The sequence below is a fragment of the Triticum aestivum genome, chromosome 2D (assembly GCF_018294505.1).
Source record: "Triticum aestivum cultivar Chinese Spring chromosome 2D, IWGSC CS RefSeq v2.1, whole genome shotgun sequence".
In the NCBI taxonomy this organism is placed as follows: domain Eukaryota; kingdom Viridiplantae; phylum Streptophyta; class Magnoliopsida; order Poales; family Poaceae; genus Triticum; species Triticum aestivum.
Genome location: NC_057799.1, coordinates 612,482,014 through 612,489,642, shown reverse-complemented (window position 1 = coordinate 612,489,642; position 7,629 = coordinate 612,482,014). Strand labels below are relative to the sequence as shown.

The 7,629-nt window shown below is 45.8% G+C and overlaps 1 pseudogene; it reads right to left on the bottom strand.

Annotated features, from left to right (window-relative positions):
* Nucleotides 1–261: 261 nt before the first annotated feature.
* Nucleotides 262–4,442, bottom strand: LOC123056052 (proteinaceous RNase P 2-like; annotated as a pseudogene).
* Nucleotides 4,443–7,629: the final 3,187 nt, after the last annotated feature.

The window sequence follows — 7,629 nt, the reverse complement described above, 5'->3', positions numbered from 1 at the left end:
TTTGCAGATTTACATAATGAACGTGAATTGGTTGCAGAAATATCTGGAAATTCCCCTGTTAAAACTTAGAAGTGAGGCATGTACGTTGTAATCTACAAACCATTCCCCTGTTAAAAGCAAGAGTAGGCAGGGGGGCTCATGGTAAGCTCAATGCCCTCTGTTATCTACAAACCTTTCCCACACCTGACATAAGAAGGCAATGACTTATGCATCACTTGTATGCAGTAAACTGGAGCAAACAACTTGCTGTGAGAAATAATATTCTTGCATTGCGAAACAAAATTCCACCATGGCCATTTTGATGAATATTCAGACATAAATTTTCAAAAATACAGTATTCAGATATAAATATTCAACAGAACTACAATATTGTGAAATAGATAATCTTCTAGGAAATATAAAGCACAAAGTTCATGTAAAATCCGTCCAACACATGAGCTTCAACGCCAAGTTGTCGTGCCGAAATGCGTCCTGGAGTTGGAACAAGACCTGCAGTTTGACATAAACAAATAAGTTTGTGTGTGCATCAACATTTTTGAAAGAAAAATAAATTGTATGGCCATGAAAAGTACCAGTAGTTTTCTTAGTCATTGTTAGGGCAATTACGCTATCATGGAAGCCAACCTGATTACAATTCTTGCACGTTCTAGGCACTTCCTTTTTTTGTCCACCAACATTTTTCTTCCCCTCTCCATCCTTATTTGTGAAGATTGTAATTGCATACGTAGAGTAAAAATCATAAAGCTACGTTTGGACAAACCCCCGAGTCCAAGCCAAGCTAATACACTTAACTCTTCAGCTTGAACGTGTATCTTTGAAAAGCATAAGTTCATACTCTAAGTAAAGCAAACTCAAAAAATAATGTATGTATCTTCCGAATCAGAACCGAAATTTAGCAAACACCAAAACTTAAACTTTTATTAGATGCTTACTCATGTTGTGAGCCATAGAATATTTTCCAGTCACATCCTCTTAAGAAACATACCGAAGTTACCCCATGAAAGCAGATACTTAAAGCATGATGCATGTGGACACGTATCTGCAGAAAGGTGTGTCCTACTCCTACAGCACAAGGGCAAAGCATTAATTCTGATCACTGTATGTAATGGAAAAGCAACCTACTACGCTTCCTCCACTATCTTTTGTGATATCTGGACCATCTTGTGTATCTTCCAATTTCATTTGTTCATGAACTTATTCACCAATATAGCAATGCAATATCTTCAATCACTGAAACCTATGTACCCAAATATGTGTCTTTCAGACCAGACCAAGGGGGACTATACTTTTTATGATTGTAGATGAAATTTTACAGAATAAGTTGGGAAAAGCTAATGTTACATACCTCAGGTGGAGCACGTTCGGACGGCGGATATCTTCCGGCGAATTCGGCGGTGGCGACATTGTCCAGCACATAGCTGCAGCATATTCACCCCAGCCTTGTTGAGAGTCTTGAGACATTGTAGAAATAATAAAGATTTTATGTCAAATTAAAATCCTAGAATGTCCCTTACAATGTTTGGACGGCCGAGGCACCTGTATAAGATATAGAATGAGAAGAATTTATCTGACAACCTGCATAAGACTACAAAATGTGAAGCCTAAATATGACTCAAGTGTGTTAACACAATAGTAGTTCAATTTCCATAAAGCAAACTGAAATTGTGGATGAAGAAGTTATCATATAAGCTCATTCAATTTGGCCACAGTATATCACCACAATCAGTTGCACAAAACAGGGAGGAAAACTATCTCCAGGTGAATGCCATGATTTAAGTATATGAAGATTACGGATTTCCCTAACTACAGTTGAAGGACCAATTACTTCAGCAAGCAATTACCATGCAGACATGACAATCAACCACAAGGTCTTTAAGGATGTCTCAAATTGTTAACACAACCAGAGTTCTATAATCAGAGGTGAAAATTAACATAGATGAAGAAGCTTATCATATAAACCTATTGAATTTGGTCACAGCACAAGTCACTATCCTCAGAAAGCAGGGAGGCATACTATCTCCAGGTCTAGTTTTTCCAAATTAATTATTAGTAAATCACATCATGCCAGCTACTAACCAAGCACATATCTGCTCTGCTTATCACAACTGCCAGTAAACTAAAGAAACTAACTATATTTAACAAAACGTTCAATGCTCCAAGTTAGCTAGGGACTCAAACCCAAGGGATAGATATATATATGCACCTGAAATTGGCTTTGGTTTCCCTCACAAGAGCCAACCCAGAAATAGAGTCAGCAAACTTCTGTGTATGCATCCATGTCGATATCAACAGAACCTAGGCGTCATCTGCATCCACCTCACTTGTCGTCTGCCCCAGCTCTCACCCGCTGCACCATCCATGGTCCGGTCCGAAGCCACCCCAGCTGATGGCACCCACCGCCGTTCGCCACAAGGGCGTCCTTAACCTGACACACATCCCACTCAGGCTTATGAGCAGTTGCCGCCGTCTCAATCCGGAACCGCCCCTCCAAGACCTTGGCGGTCTCCTCTATCACACAGCCAATAGCTCGCCACAGCTTGTGCATATACTCATACACCTTGTCTGTGTCCCTGACCTTTGCGCTGACCTCAAGGAGCGCGGCAAGCTCGGGCTCTTCCTGCGATACAGCGGAGGCCGCCATGAGGGCCTCGACCGCGGAGGCCTTGCCAGCCTCCCTGGCGCGCCGGATTACGGCAAGCACGGGGCTGTAGGACCGGAGGCGCAGCGCGATGCCGTACTTCTGCCGCATGGTGGAGACGAGCCCGAAGGCCTCATCAGCGCCCTCGCCGTCTGCGGCCACGAAGCGACCGAGCGAGGTGATGGTGGCCGCGGACGGGGGCGCCCCGGCCTCCAGCATCTGGGCGAACACACGGCGTGCGACGGCCGCCGGGTGAACGGGCAACGCGGCGTGCGTCCGCGGAGGCGAGTGGGTGGAGGATCTGTTCGTACTTGTGCGCGGCGAGGCGGAGGTCGGGCGCCGCGTCCGGGCCGGAGACGGCCGCGTCGATGGCGGCCATGGCGGCTGCGGCGTCCCCGCGGCGGGTGCAGTCTATGCGCGTGCGCGACAGGTTGCAGTTGCGGATAAGATGACGAAAGGAGCTCGGGCAGAATTCTTATAGAATGCAGGGGTTAATTCGCAAAATCGAAACGTTCCTGGCTTGACTTACATAGGGACGGCGGGTTTAATTATCGGAAAAAACAAGGTGTTTCTTGCAAAAGCGCCGCGACGCTGAGCCCGCGGGCAGAAGCCGTACTCGCTTTATTATTAGGGAAAAGATGGACATGTAGAAAGATGTGGTTTTAGTGTTTTACAACTTAAAAACATTAATAACCAAAAGTTGCAAATCAAATTCGCGTCGAATCCTGCTGATACTAGAACAATATCAAAAAAATGCAAATCAAGGCAACTACAAATATAAACAATTATATATTTAATATCACTGATGTCTTTTTTTAATCGAAACATGTACCAATAAGTAACCCTACAATTATGTTGAGCGTATATATAAGTGATACATTTTTTTATTATGTTAGATGAATGGTCTCGAGACACAATTGGTGACACCCTAGGGAGAGAACCATCGGTTGACGCAACCCACCAGCACACAGGGCCCACTGTAGTCCTGGTGTTCCTATTGTTAGTGTCGTCTTGGCACACTACCATGCATATTTTTCACCACCGACGCCCCTTCTCGGCAACGACAATCCACACCACCTTGAAACCCCTAAAGTTTTGTTCCTCTCCATCCCGCCCTCACAAGCATACCTCGTAGTCTTGGAATCATGACAATTCCATTAAGGCCACCATGCCATGACGATCCCCTCATGTCAAATTCTCTTGTGCCTCCTCTATGTAGCAATGCAGAATCAACTATAATGAGAGGGCATGACAGACATACGCATAAAAACCCCGCTTGACTAACGACCTCATCATTGTGTGGACTAACTGCAATAACAAAGCAATGTACTTAAACTCATTTGCTGTCCCAAAACAGAAATATTCCGAAAAATGTGCTCCAATAGATGATCTAAACAGTTTACTATCCTAAAAAGTTTAGGTAAAGCATTAAATTTCTGTCTTCTCTCCAAATAACAAACCAACTAGTGAACTGGTAAAAGTCTAGAAGGTGCAGGGGAGGAAGTGGCATGGACGGGGAAATTTCCACGCCGCCAAATCGTTGTCGTCACCACCCACTGAACCACCATCCAACACCCATGCCCTACCATAAGCTCCCTAGTGCCCTCCCTCCTCACCCTCGACACACTACACCTTCTTCATCCTCGTGCCACCCCAAAAAACACCCCATTCATCTCCTCCATTACGATCGGCCAGTGCACCCACATCCTCCATTCTTCTTCCCAGCACCCCCACCACCACATCACCGCACCGCCTTCCCACACAACGCCAGATCACCATGCACCGCCACCTCATGTTGCGTCATTGCGTGCATGTCGTGTGAAGCAGAGTACATAGCTGCTTCGGAAGTAGCGCATGAAGGAGTCTGGATGAAGAAGTTCATATCCGATCTGGGTGTAATACCTAGTGCGTCGGGTCCAATGAAAATATTTTGTGACAACACTCGAGCAATTGCCTTAGCGAAGGAATTCAGGTTTCACAAGAGAACCAAACACATCAAGAGAAGCTTCAACTCCATTCGTGAAAAGGTCAATGATGGAGACATAGAAATTTGCAAAATACATATGGATCTAAATGTAGCAGACCCGTCGACTAAGCCTCTTCCGCGAGCAAAACATGATCAGCACCAAGACTCCATGGGTGTTAGATTCATTACAATGTAATCTAGATTATTGACTCTAGTGCAAGTGGGAGACTGATGGAAATATGCCCTAGAAGCAATAATAAAGTTGTTATTATTATTTTTCCTTATTCATGATAAAGGTTTATTATTCATGCTAGAATTGTATTGATCAAAAACTTAAATACACGTGTGGATACATAAACAAAATATCGTGTCCCTAGTGAACCTCTACAAGAGCTCGTTCATCAAACATGGTTAAGGTTTCCTAACCATAGACATGTGTTGTCGCTTGATAATGGGATCACATCATTAGAAGAATGATGTGATGGACAAGACCCATCCATTAGCTTATTATATGATCGTTCCGTTTATTGCTATTGGTTTCTTAATGTCAAATACATATTCCTTCGATTATGAGATCATGCAACTCCCGAATACCAGAGGGAATACATTGTGTGCTATCAAATGTCACAACGTAATTGGGTGATCATAAAGATGCTCCACGGGTATCTTCGAAGGTGTCTGTAGAATTGGCATAGATCGAGATTAGGATTTGTCACTCTGTGTATTGGAGAGGTATCTCTGGCCCTCTCCGTAATACACATCACAAGAAGCTTGCAAGCAAAGTGACTAAGGATTTAGTTGTGAGATGATGTATTACGGAACGAGTAAAGAGACTTGCTGGTAACGAGATTGAACTAGGTATGAAGATACCGATGATCGAATCTCGGGCAAGTAAGATATCGACAGATAAAGGGAATTACGTATGTTGTCATAAGGTTCGACCGATAAAGATCTTCGTAGAATATCTAGGAACAAATATGGGCATCCAGGTTTCCCTATTGGTTATTGACTGGAGAGGCGTCTTGTTCATGTATACATTATTCTCGAACCCATAGGGTCCGCACGCTTAACGTTCGTTAACGATATAGTATTATATGAGTTATGTGATTTGGTGATCGAATGTTGTTAGGAGTCCCAGATGAGATCACGGACATGTCGAGGAGCTCCGAAATGATCCGGAGGTAAAAATTGATATATAGGATGATGCTATTTGGTCACCGGAAAGGTTTCGGAGTGTACCGGGTAATCATCGGATCACTGGAAGGGGTTCCGGGAAGCCCCGGAAGGTTAATGGGTCTTATGAGCCAAGAGGGGAAACACGCCATGAGATGCAGCCCGAACCGACAACGATCCTCTATCATGGGGTAATATAATAGGAAGATTATGAGTATAACACAAAGATCTTCTACCCTAGGTTAACATAACATGAAAAAGTGAGAACAATGTGTGAGTCAAATACTCCAAGTCCGACTCGTCCTTCGTCGGTGACGGGCGTCAGTTGGTCAAGTGAGCGGGGTCATGCACAATGGTGGATAGATTTTTTGGAAAAACATTTGAGTCATTTAAGGTTTGGCCCTCGAGTCCATTAGCAACAAAAAGTGTCATGTTTTTTTATAAGTATATTTCTCGTCCCTCAACTCTTTTTAAAGTATAGAAATGGTCTCTCAATTTCAAAACCAGCAAACTTTAGTCCCCCCAACTTTTCAAACCGGATAAGTTTAGTCCCTCACAACCCTTCGGGTGGTTTTGACCGGGTCAGCGCCCACGTGGCAGTCCCTGGTGGATCTTCTTCCTCCCTCACATTCTATTTCACCTAGGCATTTCGTCGAGCAGTTGGCATGCATCAAGCAGCAGGAGAAAGGACATGGGTGTGGAGGCCTCCGGCAAGGTGGCTCTGGTCCTTGGCCGCGTGAATCTGTGACGCTGTCCACACACACATGCCCGCCATGGCCCCGCGATGGTGGTACGAGCTCGAACCTATGCGGAGGTCAAGCCGCCGCGTGCATCCATGCCGCTGGCCGCACACACAGCTCCGTGCGATGGCCGACTCATAGGTTGCGCTGTTGTCGTCGAGTGTGGCAACGCCCTTCGACCCGCTTGGTGTGGCCGCTGGCCACCCAGACGGCGTCCGTGTTCGGCACTGCTCCACATCGTCTCTGCGTCCGGACCCGACCTCCAGCCATCTCACCGGCCGGCACCGTCGTGCATGTCCGCGACCGCCACCCATGAGTTGATGGGTCCCGTCACCATGCCGCCTAGCTATCACCGGCGAAAAGCTCATCGCCGTCGCACATCACGCACACGCACACCACACGCACGAACAGAGCAGCAACTCAACCTAGCGCGGGTGGCAGCAGGCACATAAGACCACATCCTATAACTACTCAATGGCCCGCAGCAGCCCAGTGACTCCTTGTAGGAGATATGCCATAGAGGCAATCATGTATGATGATATTTCCTATGTGTTTATGAATAAAGATAGTCCTTGGACATTATCAATGATGTGTATCAGCAAGTACGTGACTTGTTTGTGGGACTATGCATTGTATGATGACTGTCCTAAAAGGTCCCTAGTCGAAAGGGCTGTGTGGACGCGCAGCCGACTAGACTAGCATATGACATGGTCGATGGCTTGGTCTCACTAGCCATGGAGCATTGGATGCTAACCGGATAATATGGACTTGGAAGGGTCTGGTCGGATTCGACGTAGTCAGATCCGAGTCGAGATAAGGTCCGAGTCGGACAGACCCAACTATGAGACGTAGCGATATGTCATCTGTGAGTCTCTAGTACAACATACGTTCTATGTCCTAAGACCTGAGCTGACGCATGTACTCGGGATGGTGACAGACTTGCTTTGGGCCGACCAAACGCTACTCCGTAACTGGGTAGTTACAAAGGTAGGTTTCGGGTTTATCCAGACCCATGCTGCGAGACGTGGTTGAGCAAGATGGGATTTGTCCCTCCGATCAAGAGAGATATACTCTGGGCCCTGAGGGAGTCCTGGATTAGGGGGTCCCCGGGC